We start from the raw sequence: 12,019 nt of genomic DNA, 5'->3' as shown, positions 1-12,019 counted from the left end.
GCTCCCTCTTCTCTCTACTGCTCTCATTTCTGTCTCCCAGAGAGGGTACCCAGGGGAGGGGCCGAGCCGAGAGCTGGGGCTCAGGCCCCTCAGTCACTCCGCCCCACTCTCATCTTCTTGCTGCTCCCTGCCCTGCTTCCTTGCTCTGGCCAGAACATCTTGCCCTTTGTCCTGGAACTGCCAGCACCCGAGGGGGCCACTAGCCTCGCCTCCTCCCCCAGCCTCTACAGCCCCTGCTCCTCCCCCGGGAGGCTGGCCAGCGGGCTGGACCGCGGGGAGCTACAGAGCCAGGACACGTGTCCTGGCCCCAGGCAGAACCCTCACCCTGGCCGCAAAGCCACACTGGCCAGGCCCAACTCTGTCCCCTGAAATCCCTGGAGTAAGCGGAGGGCAAGACTCCTCCACTGGGCAACTGTGAACTCCCGCCCCGCTCCAGGTTGGGAAACAGACCCTGGCTCGGAGCAGGAGTCAAGGGGGGAAGCAAGATGTCGAGTGGCACCTAGCAGAACGGAGGTCCAGCCAGCAATGATGTGGGAAGGACCCTGCACCCTGTCATCCCCCTCAGTGGGGTCTGCCCTGGAAGTGGGAGTGAGAAACAGGGACCCTCTCACCGCCGTGGATCTTGCCAGAGTGGAAGCTGACTCAGAGGCCTCTACTGGGGGTGGGGAGGAGTGTCTTCCAAACTGGGCTGTTACTGTGCTCAGTGCTGCCATCCAGGCTAGAGCCTGCTGGTACCCACCTCCAGAAAGCCCCTGGGCTGAACCAGAAGTGGGAGGACCCCAGAGCAACTGGCCTTCTTCTTCATCAAGCATCTGGACTAAGACTTGCCCTCATCACCTTTGTTAGGCTGCAAGTTGCAGGGACAGGGCCGGGCCCTTCGCTGTTGGAAGACCCCATCTGCCAGGCTCCGCCTTCCCGGGCTCAGTGTTGGGCTGGTCTCTGGGAGCCAAGGCTGCATTGGAGATGCCCTGACTTGACATCTCAGCATCCAGGGCAAGGCCCAGCTTCTGATCACTGATGGGCTGGCTTTTGAGCAAGGCCCTTGCAGAGAAGTCCTCAGCCCTTGCTGGGCTCAGAGCTGCCAGCTTCTAGAGCAGATGAGCTAGGACAGTGTCAGGAGATGCCAGGAGCCAGAGAAAGTGCAGGTAGGGGCAGTGATCAGTGTCTATGGTGGCGTTAGGCTGCCTGGGTTTGCATCTGGCTGTGTTTTTCCCTCTAGGAGTCTCAGCTAAAATCTGGAGTGGGCTTTGAGGTAGCGTGGGTATGTGCTCAGCCTGCTGCCTGACACAGACTGAGCCCTCAATCCATGTAGCCGTTTAGACTCGTTCAGGTCAACAGGCTCAGAGGGCCGCAGAATCGGGGTCATTTCTGCAGATCTGGGCAAGGCTTGCCACCGGGCGAAGGGAAACATACCTGATTAAATCTCCGTTTCTTGGGCCCCAGTGTCCTCAAGGCACACGTGTGCACTTGTGCGCGCACACACACATATACACACGCACACCTGGCTTCACTCCCCAGGACCCAGCCACCTGCTGGAAAACCAAGAGCTGCCTTTTCAAAATAATGATTAAGAATCAGCATCGACTATTCAAACCGAAACTCCCCGAACCCTTCTCTGGGGTACCAGCTCCTCTGGAGCTTGTGGGTAAAAAACTCTTACCATAGTGGAAAAAGTAGTCTACCGAAACGGAAATCTTCCTCAATTTAGCTGAGTCATTTTCTTGTGGTTAAGGAAGTCCAGGTCACCTCTGGTCTTTCCCCTGATGTCCGTGGCCCAGGCAGCCTGGGGGACCCCAACCCACATGACCCCACTGCCTGTCTCCAGCTAACCCCAGGGCCATCCCAGTGGAGCCCTTGACAGTGAGACACCACCCGCCCCCTCCCCACCACAGCCGCTTCCTGGGTGGGAGGGCAGAGCAGAGCCCTGGAGAAACAGGAGCCCAGGTCACCTCCCAGTGTGGACTACAGTGGACAAGAAATGGGCAGACCCATGACCTGGGCAGCTCTCAGGGGGCTGGGCTCTGGGTGCCCACTGGCCCACTGTCTTGGGCCCCAGGAAGGCTGCTGCAGCTGGGGATGGAGCCTCTGTCTTATCCTGATCTGGGGTGCCTGGCCCAAGGGTGGCAGGTTCCTGTCTATCTGGGGCTGTCAGTTCAATGGAAGCTGGTGTTGTTGGTGCCCCTGCCTGGCCACAGGTGGCTGCCCCTCCCTTGGAGACCCTGAGGAAGCTTCCTCAGGCTGTCCTCTGGGAAGATGGAGGGACAGCAGCCCCCTGAGTACTGTGTGCAGGGCCTTAATGTGCCCATTGCCTGGCAGGGAGGGGAGGCCGGCTCTGCGGGCTGCACATCCTCCAAGTGTGTCTGCCACATGCCAGAAACCAGGAGCCTCCTGGGATGGCCCTCCGACTGAGCCCTGGGCTTCCGACAGGGGTGCTCTTCCTGAGTTTTCTGGGGGTCAGCGGGAGCCCTGAGGCTGCCCACTTGTCTGCCCTTGGCCTTCCCTCAGCTGACATGGGTCACATGCTGTCTGGGGCTCCGTTTCCTGTCTGAGAAATGGAGACGCTGATACCTATGGCCTGGGATTGTTGGGGAATTAAAGGAATGGCAGAGTCAGAGAGAGCCAGAAGGCCAAGCCCCAGTGCGTGTGTGGGGGAATCAAAAGCCCTGATGTATATGGGGGAAGGCAGGCCCCCCTTTATGGTTCACTTGTAGGTCCCCCCACCCCAAAGGGCAGTGAGACTCAGCACAGCTCCTCACTGGCCTGGGGAGGAGCGGTGTAGCCGCTGGGGCTGGGGGTGCATCCCAGCTGAGTGAGATCACCTCGGGGACAACCTTTAGCCCAGAGAGCCGGGGTGGGAAGGAAACAGCCAGGCATTACCTGCGGCCCCAGGAACTCTCGAGAGGGACTCAGACCTGGAGAGACTGCAAGGCTTGGAGTGTGTGATAGTGCTGTTGGGGCTCACGTGGGACCAGAAGGATCAGAGGCACTGCTGCAGATGCCAGAGAGGGAGGCCCACCTCCCTGAAGGGCCCCTCGGCCCATCTCCATGCCCCACTGCTCCAGGCACCCACTGGTCTGGCCCCGGGGGCTGTGTCGCTCAGGGCCTTCCCACACCCACTTGGACTGGGTCCTCCTGAGGCTCTGGCAGCCAGTGTTTGGGAAATTAGGTGAGGGGAGTCTGGGACGAGGGTGAGGAAGGGAACTATTTATGTCTAAAAGTCATCTTGAAATTTTCAACATATTTTTTATTTTTCAAAACAAAAGCTCTACACGTGGGGGGGAAGGGGGGAGGGGGGTTGAACCTAGCTTTGTGGGAAATGAGTCAGACGGCCATAAAATGTGTTTTTCTGAGCCGAGGGGATTATTTTACATCTTGTGGCATGAAGATGCGGAGAGGAAGCCCTCGTCCTGGTCCCTGGCAGGGCTCCCCGCTCGCCAGCCTGGGCCACAGTGTCTCCCTCTCTTCCTGAGCTGGGGGCTCTCACCCTCCCAGGAGAGATGAGTGCTGTACTGCTTCCAAAGGCCTTGCTCCTCACCTCCCAGGCCTCTGCCTCTCCCTCCCTGACCTCACTGCCTCTCTATGGTAGGAGTGAGGCTGAGAAGGGCAGTGGCCTCGTGGTAGGTACCAGCCTCGCCATTTATAGTTGGAGAATCTGATGAAGTCCAGTGGACCTCAGGAGCCTCCTACCCCTCACCCCATCAACAGGCTGGTGAGACCCCCACCCTGCCCCCTGCCAGAGCAGCTGAGAAACGTACAAAAGCGGCTGCAGGCCATTGATGCTCAGCGAGATGCTTCCTTCCCCACCACCAAGCAGCATCCTTGAGTCTAGGTGACAAGGGGCATGAGGGACAATCTGTTCTTCGGAGGTTCTTCCTAAGACCAGAAGGCAGAAGTCCCCTCCTAACCTCCCCTGTAGCCAGCATCACCCCACCCCACAAAATTCCTTCCCCTCCCCCAACTCTGGTCTCAGGGATCAGGAGGCAGAATCCCCACCCTAGGGCTGGAGGCCTCAGAATACCTAAAGTCAGGGAGTTCCAGGGGCCCACGGGAACAGGACCCACTGGATTCAGAGGACTGATTACAGCTCCCAAGCCCTCATCCCCCTCTGGGCAGGTGTTGGGTGGGAGCAGTAGGAGGGGCCTCTGCCTGGAGCCACTCTGAGGTCTCTCTTGGGGCAGCTGTCCATCGCCACGTGTGTCCCCTGCAGCCCTGCCTCCATGGGCTAGAGTCACAGATCTCCAAGAGAGCCTGAGGCCCAGAGGACCTCTGTTGCCTGTAGGGAGAGATTGCTGGCAGCCTGACATGGGGCAGATGTCAGGAACGAATCTGGGGCCCCCATCACAGCAGCTGACTCCAGAAACCCACCAACTCCCTCCTCCAGGGTGGTGGACTTGCTTTTACTTTGGAAGCAATGGCATAGGAGTCACCTGAAGTCGTCCTCACTCTCCACAGGCTTTACTTCTTTGGGAGACACCCATACAGTGGACACTAACTGTTTTGCCTGCCTCATTTTCTCTCATTCTAGTCATGACACCTGGATTTTCCTGGGAGAAACTCCCACTCTCATTCCATGCAGTATGAGTGAGGCTGATCTCCCTCCCAAAGTGTTTGTGGGGGTGAGGACATGACTCCGGACTGGCCAGTGAGTATCTTCCATCCTCCTGGATACAGTGGCTGGTTCAGTGAGGAGTGTATGGTCCAAGAGATCCTAATTCCAGGACTTTTGATGAACTTTCCAAAAATTGAGGCTCTATTCTGTGTTGCTGGGTCCAGCAAGCTCTATTCTTGGGTCACTGGGAGCCTCTAACAGGAGACCGAAGGCAGCACAAGGGATGGCAAAACCAGGAAATGCTGTGAGAGAGGACTTTTTTTTTTTAAATTGAAGTACAGTCAATTACAATGTGTCCATTTCTGGTATACAGCACAGTGTCCCAGTCATGCATATACATACATACATTCGTTTTCATATTTTTTTTCCATTAAAAGTTATTACAAGATATTGAACATAGTTCCCTGTACTATACAAAAGAAACTTTTAAAAAATCTATTTTTCTATATAGTGGCTAACATTTGTAAATCTCAAACTCCCAGGTTTATCCCTTCCCACCTCCTTTCCCCCCAGTAACCATAAGAATTTTTACTAAGTCTGTGAGTCTGTTTCTGTTTTGTAGATGAGTTCATAGTGTCCTTTTTTGTTTTTTTAGATTCTGCATATGAGTGATATTATATGGTATCTTTCTGTCTCTTTCTGGCTTACTTCACTTAGAATGATGATTTCTAGTTCCATCCATGTTGCTGCAAGTGGCATTATTTTATTCTTTTTTATGGCTGAGTAGTATTCCATTACATAAATATACCGCAACTTCTGTATCCAGTCATCTGTCAATGGACATTTAGGTTGCTTCTATGTCTTGGCTATTGTATATAGCACTGTATGAACACTGGGGTGCATGTATCTTTTCTCATTAGAGTTCCTTCTGGATATATACCCAGAAGTGGGATTGCTGGATCATATGGTAAGTCTATTTTTAATTTTTTGAGGAATATCCTTACTGTTTTCCATAATGGCTGCACCAAACTACATTCCTACTAGCAGTGTAGGAGGGGTCCCTTTGAGAGAGGACTCTTGATGACATAGTAGGGTTGCTGGATCCAGCCATGCCTGAAGACACATCTTGCCGAGTTTCGTTTTCCTTCTTGCACTTGGCACTATGCCTGAGTCCCTAGCACAGAGGCAGGATTTTTGGTGACATATGCCAGTGTTATAGGCTCCTTTCTGCTTAGACCACTCAAGCTAGGATTCTGTGGGCATTTGTAAACCTGTTACCTAGAGCAATGGACCAGCCTGGCGTAAGGGCCCTGTCAGAGCAACCAGCACACAGCTAGGCTCACCAACCATGGAAGCCAAGGCATGTGGGTTAGCGGGGCATCAAGGGCAACCCACACTGCAAGCGGCTTACCCCAGAGACCTCCCTCAGGGGTAAATTTGGGAGCAGACTTCATGGGAAGTAGCTTATGATTTTCCAATTATTAAATTTAGAAAAAGAGCCAGCAGGTTGGCTTCATCTTTCTATCTGTTCCATGGGCACCTCGACTTGCTGAGGGCACCGAGTGGTGGAGAGTTAGTTAAATTTGTTAGACATTTGTCGGCATGTCTAACAGTGGAATGTCAGCTCCATGAGGGCAGAAGTTCCTCTAGATGTGGCTCATGGCTGTGCCCTGGAGCTGAGGAGGACAACTGGCACTCAGTAAATATTTGGTGATTGAAGGGAAAAGCTTGGGTCCTGTCACTCTCCTGCTCGAAATCCTCTGACCACTTCCCGTTGCTGTTAAAATATGAAAAAAAATCTAGATTTCAATGCTCTGCCCTGTAAGTAGGGTGACCATATCATTTATTGAATAAGCAGTGGCACTTTGTGAGTCAAAGGGGAGGCTATGAACAGTTATGCTGGAGAAGTTGGGGTAAACCAGGGCTGCCCCAAGCCGACCGGGATGGAGGGCGGCCCCGGTCCAGGGCCACCAGTGGGCTGATCTCTGTCCTGCTCTCCTGCCTCATTTTCTGTCCCTCCCGCTCATCTGGCTCGCTGGCCTCCACCTGGAGCTTTGTTCTGTCTGTTTCTCTCCCTGGAGGAGTCCTCTGAGTGCCGGGATCTTTCTTGTCCCCTTGGTCTCCCCTGAATGCTGCTTCCTCGGGGGCCCTTCCCTGACCACCCACCTCTGCCAGGAGATGGAGTTCGGTTTTTCTCCTTGCACTCGGCCCTGTGCCTGAGCTTCCAGCACAGAGGCTGGTGGGGAGTGAGCAAGCGAGGAATGAACCCACAATGTTTGGAAGCACGATTCTCAACATCTGTCAACCTCTGAGGAGAGGCTTGTCCAAAGTGAAAGTGAAGGGAAGGAAGTTCAGCTCCGGAGGGAGGCAGGGAAGTGGGAGGCAGAGGAGAGGGAGGAAGAGAGCAGGGAGCCGGAACTCCGCTCAGCACTGGGCCCATCACGCCCACCCCAGAAATCAGATGTACTTTGACCCCAGCCACTCTGACACTTCTTTTAAGAAGTGTCTGGAACCTGAATGTGAATGCGGACTGGAAAGAACGCCCTTGGAACGCGCAGCAGCCAGACGGAAGACACTAGATATGTTTATGATTTTCCTAATTACTTCTGTCTTCTCTGATACTGGGGCTCTATAAAATTGTCACAGCCGTGGTTGTCACCGGGCTCTGGCTTTACCCTGCACGCACGCGGGTGTTTGTTTACAGAACACAGATGGCGGCAGGGACTTCATGTGGCTCCGACACCACCCCTTTGGCTGCCACGAGGGACTGGCCCCCCTCCAGGATTCCCAGACAGATCTGTGTCTCCGGATTCTTTAAAGCGAAAAAACCTGAATATTGGTGATCACTCAAGGGTCCTTGGCAGAAAACCAGACTCAGCCCTGATGCTTCCAGTAGAGGGATGTTAACAAAGGGATGGCTTGTGGGGTGTGACCAGGGTTGAAGGAATCAAGAAGGGGTGTCAAGGCCCCCAGAGACCAGCCACAGCAGCAGTGGTCACCACCACAGAGCTCTGGGGGCTAGGGGGAGGAAAGGCATTTGTGCCACCAGAGCCCCATGAGAACTGGATCACGGAGAGCAGAGGACAGGGTGCCTGAGAGGAGCTGGAGTCTCATGGATATGCAGATGGAGTGCTGAAGCAGGAAGGGAGGAGAGAGAAGACGCCCCAGCCTCTTGCTTCTTCCTTCCTCTGATCTCTTACCATTGGCCAAACCCAACAGGAAGCCAGAGGCCCGGGAGGCCCTCAGTGTGTCCCACACAGGCCAGACGCCCAGGGCAGACAGCAGGTGAAGTGAGGATCTGAGACCAAACGGAGATTAACCAGCATGATCTGGGACAATGCTATAGTCAAACCTGATGGCAATCCTTCTCTTACCCCTGAAACATCTCTCAAATCCGCCCACCTCTGTGCTACAAAGCCTCCTCACTGGCCTGACCCAGGCCCTGTTGCCCACTGTGATCCAGCCCCCACACCACAGCAGGGAGATCCTAACAGGCAAGCCTGACCTCTATGCTCTCCGTGGCTCCTGTTGCTCTCGACGTGTTGACCAAAGTCTGAACTCCTGCCTGTGAGGGCCTGAGAGTCTGACCCAGCCGACCTCCTGCCTCACCTCCTGCCCCTGGCCCCCACCCCCTCTGCCCTGCTCCATGTGCTGTGGCCACATGGACATCCTTCAATCCCTAGAATGCCACGATCCTACTGCTAAGTTTTGTACGTGCTGTTCCCTCTGCCTGGATTCTCTCAATCCAGCCCCGCTACTTACGAATCCCAGCGATTTCCTCTGATCTCAGCTGAAACATCACATCCCTAAGAATGACTTCCCTGAGCCCAAGAAGCGGGCAAGGCTTCTTCTCATCACTCCCGAGTTTCCTTACTTCCCAATGCGCGTCACAGCTGTAATTAACTAATCGGTTGAGTAACTCCTGTTTATTGTCTGCCTCCCCAGAGAGACAGTGACCCCACGAGAATCTGCTCTGTCTGTCTGCTTTACTGCTCTGCCCCAGAACAGTGCCTGGCACACAGTAGGCACTTAACAAATACTCACAGAGTGACTGAGGGAGCACTTCTGGCTTCCACGAATGGCAGGCTAGATGATTTGGTCCCATCCTCACACTGAAAACAACTAAAAATACTGGATAAAAATGTTAACATAGTTTAAAAGCACTAAAGAGTTAGCAGTGCCAAAGGGAACTGCCAGGCCAAAACTGGGGGGAAAAGGAATCCAGACAAGTGAGCAAGAGGAGAAGCCACAGTTTTCCCCCAAGGCACTGTCTGATCCTGACAGATTTGAATTTTATTTTGACAGCCTCATGAAATGAGAGAGACAGAAGTGAAATCCCAGCGCTCACACAGGTGGGGCCCGATAATAAGACACCATCCCACATTGATGTGGAACTCCAAAGGGCTACACCCTGAGGATGAGGGTGAACCAGAAGTAGACCAGCCTTCCCATGATCTCGCAATCAAGTCTCATGCCCTGGGTGAGCTGGGGAACCTCCAGCCTTCAAGGTTGGTTAAGGTGTTTGGTTAAGGTGTCTTTGATGCTTGGCAGAAGCAAATAAAAATGCTCTCCAGTGGAAGGTACTGTGGTCCTAAACCTGAAATTTTTTTCAAACATTTTTTTCCTAACCCAGTGAGCAGCACAGACTCAAAGAAGATCAGACACACAAGATAATAAGGCGCTACAGCAAAACCTAGGAGAAGAAAACAGGAAGTAGAAATAGACCCTGCAGAATTCAAAGGAAAGAAGTGTGCATATGATGTTTAAAGAAATAGGACATGCTTAAAAATAAATGCAGGGGATAGGAATCGATAAAAAATGATAAAAAAAAAACAACAATGGGAATCAATAAAAAGTGAAAAAAGGATTGAGTCTCTAGAAATAAAAATGACAATCACCCAAATTAAGAACTCCATGGAGAGGTTTATTAGCCGAGGAAATGTAGCTGAGGAGAGAATAAGGGAATGAGAAAAGAAGTCAGAAGAAATCGCAAACGTAGCGCATAGAGACAAAAAGAAACTACGGAGGAGGTGATAGGAGATAAAGAGGAAGAGAAGGTATAACCTATGGTTAACATTTTCCCTGAAGGAGACGAGAGATGACATGCAGCAGAAGCAATGTTTCAAGGATTAATGGGTAAGAATTTTCTGGAACTGATGAATGAATGCATGAAAGGTTGCACCGGACCATTTAATGGTTAGTTGTGCTTTGGCAATACGGGCCCGTGTTTCAGACAACCCAGAGCTCAAAGAATACTGATGAGAGATTCTGGTCCCAGCCCGCTCTTGACCAAGGGCCATGGTGTACAATGCCAAGATCAATGTAGCAAAGGACACAAGAAGAAGGTGAAAAATCAACTCTTGCCTGTCTCCTGCCGCTGGATTTCACCTTTGCCTCTGAGGAGCTATTTGGGCAGCCCTGAGATGACCACAGCTGCAGTCTCCTGAGCGGGATCTCAAAGAGAAGGTAATGCTAGAGTTCCCCTTTGCCAAAGCTGAAGATGCCTTGATGATGCCGGTACCATCTTAGGGTCCCCAGCCTTCATGCTCATCCCAACATGAGCCAAGGAGCACTAATATCCCTCATTGGCCAGCCCACCAGCATCACCCGCGACCTGGATGGCATGGATCTAAACGCCGGGCTCCAGAAGCGGGAGGGGAAACCCTCAACCCTTGGTCCTCCAGCCCTCTGGCTTCCAAGCCTGAGCTCTCTTGCGCAGGAGAGTGATGGGCTGGCAGGTGGATAGCTGGTTTCTGACTCACATTCCCCTCCTGGCTGCCAGGTGGCCTGGTCCTGGTCCTCCTCAGTGTGACTCGTCCTGGGATCAGGTTCTTGTGGTTGCTCTGTTCTGCAGGGACACCCATTCATCATCTTGCCTCTGGGAATCTCGGCACACCTCTCAGACACGCTCAAACAGAGAGGCTGCCAAATCGGCGCCTGGTCACACAGCAGGTGTGTGATGAGGTGAGGACACTCACGGTCTCACGCCCCCGGTGGGTGGGAAGGCAGGCCCAGCGCTTGTGTAACCATTTTGCCACCCCCGGCAGCAAGTCCTTCAAAACCAATGTGCTGCGGGGGTACCATCCCAGTAGCTTGTCTCCTGGGGAGAGCAGAGAGGGCGCTCTCTTCCACAATGAGGGAAGATGGGGGTGGGGTGGTGCGGGTCCCCAAACTTGGCTCTGCAATGTCTCCGACATGCTGTTCCAACTTCTGAAATTCCCAAAGATGTTCCAAACAACATGCAGCTGATTTAATTTTAAACATTAAAAACTAAAGTAAATTAAGTTGAGGAATGTTGGGTGGAGGTGGGGGAGGAGGAGGAGGAGGTCAGGGACTAAAGCCAGTAGGGAGAGTATTGGGAATACATGAGCGTTTTACTTTCCTGGGTGGATCTGGGGGTGGAGAGAGTTAGATCCTCCCACTGGATACGGAGCGTAGGAACCCAGGTGCTGATCCTGCCCCTGCCCGGGTCTCATCACTGGTACTGGCAGATGGGCTCCTTGGTGAGCATCTGGGCCTCTGGGGAGGCCTGGGGTGCAGCCCAGTGAGTAGAGGACCCAAGCGAGCTGCTCTCCTTTCTGGTCGGGCTCACACACACCCTGGGCAGTGCTGCTCCACATAATTACATAAACGGCACATCACTCAAGATGCTCATCTCGCCTCTGACACATTTTGGGCTCAGAGCCATCGTCCCCACCTCCCCTGGGCTCAGGGGCCTGGCCCATGACTCACATGCTTCCACCTCTCCCAGATGAGATTGCTGCTCAAAGAGAGGTCGGGCCTTGGTGAACATGGGAATCGCTCTTGGGAGGACCCTTTGCTGTTCCTGGGCCTGAACGCTCCTCCAGCCCGCGGCCCAGAGTCAGCCCCGAGTCTGGAGGCACACAGCACACTCCTGCACCCGTCTCTGCACAGGACAACACTCTCCCCAGGGAGAGGCCCCCCATCCCGGACCTGCCTTCCCTCCTTTCTGCTTCCCTGGGACCAAGCCCGGCTGACCTGGCTGTGAACAAGGCAATGATTTAAGGCCTCCTGGCCCCTCTCCATCCCTGCTGCCCTCCCTTGACAAGTGGCGGCCAACTGCTTCCTGTGCTTGAGCTGTGAGGTGGAGGTGCCCCAGAGGAAGGCCGCCTTCCTTCCTCGCCCGAGGACTTGCCCGAGGAGTTTGCTCATTAACTCAAATTCCTCTCGTGGTGGCCTTCCCGGCAGCGAAGGGAGAAGCAGGACAGGTTCCCGAGCTCTTTCCTGCCGGAGGCCCCAGCCCTGGGGAAGCTTGGCCAAAGCCTCCTCACCCCTCCTGGACCCCAGGAGCTGTCCTGGTTGTGTGAGCCCAGTCAGGCCGCCCCCACAGGGCAGTGGGAAGGCTCCCGCCTCACTTCCTGGGTCGACAAACGGGAACCAGCTGGTCGGCCAAACACTGCTATGACCCAGTGGGGAACTGAGGGAGGCTGGGAGGGTGGTAAGTGTCCC

At 54.0% G+C, this 12,019-nt stretch overlaps 1 long non-coding RNA gene across 1 annotated transcript; it reads right to left on the bottom strand.

Moving 5' to 3' along the window:
* Positions 1 to 5,529: 5,529 nt before the first annotated feature.
* LOC116665713 lies at positions 5,530 to 10,168 on the bottom strand. Its single transcript, XR_004322361.1, has 3 exons — positions 8,594 to 10,168; positions 7,750 to 7,847; positions 5,530 to 6,326 (listed from the first exon to the last, which is right to left on the bottom strand). It is a non-coding gene; the product is annotated as an uncharacterized LOC116665713 (long non-coding RNA).
* Between the last annotated feature and the right edge of the window lie 1,851 nt (positions 10,169 to 12,019).

Source organism: Camelus ferus, chromosome 9, assembly GCF_009834535.1.
Source record: "Camelus ferus isolate YT-003-E chromosome 9, BCGSAC_Cfer_1.0, whole genome shotgun sequence".
NCBI lineage: Eukaryota > Metazoa > Chordata > Mammalia > Artiodactyla > Camelidae > Camelus > Camelus ferus.
The sequence above is the reverse complement of the archived record's forward strand: the minus strand, read 5'-3'. Positions and strand labels throughout refer to the sequence as shown.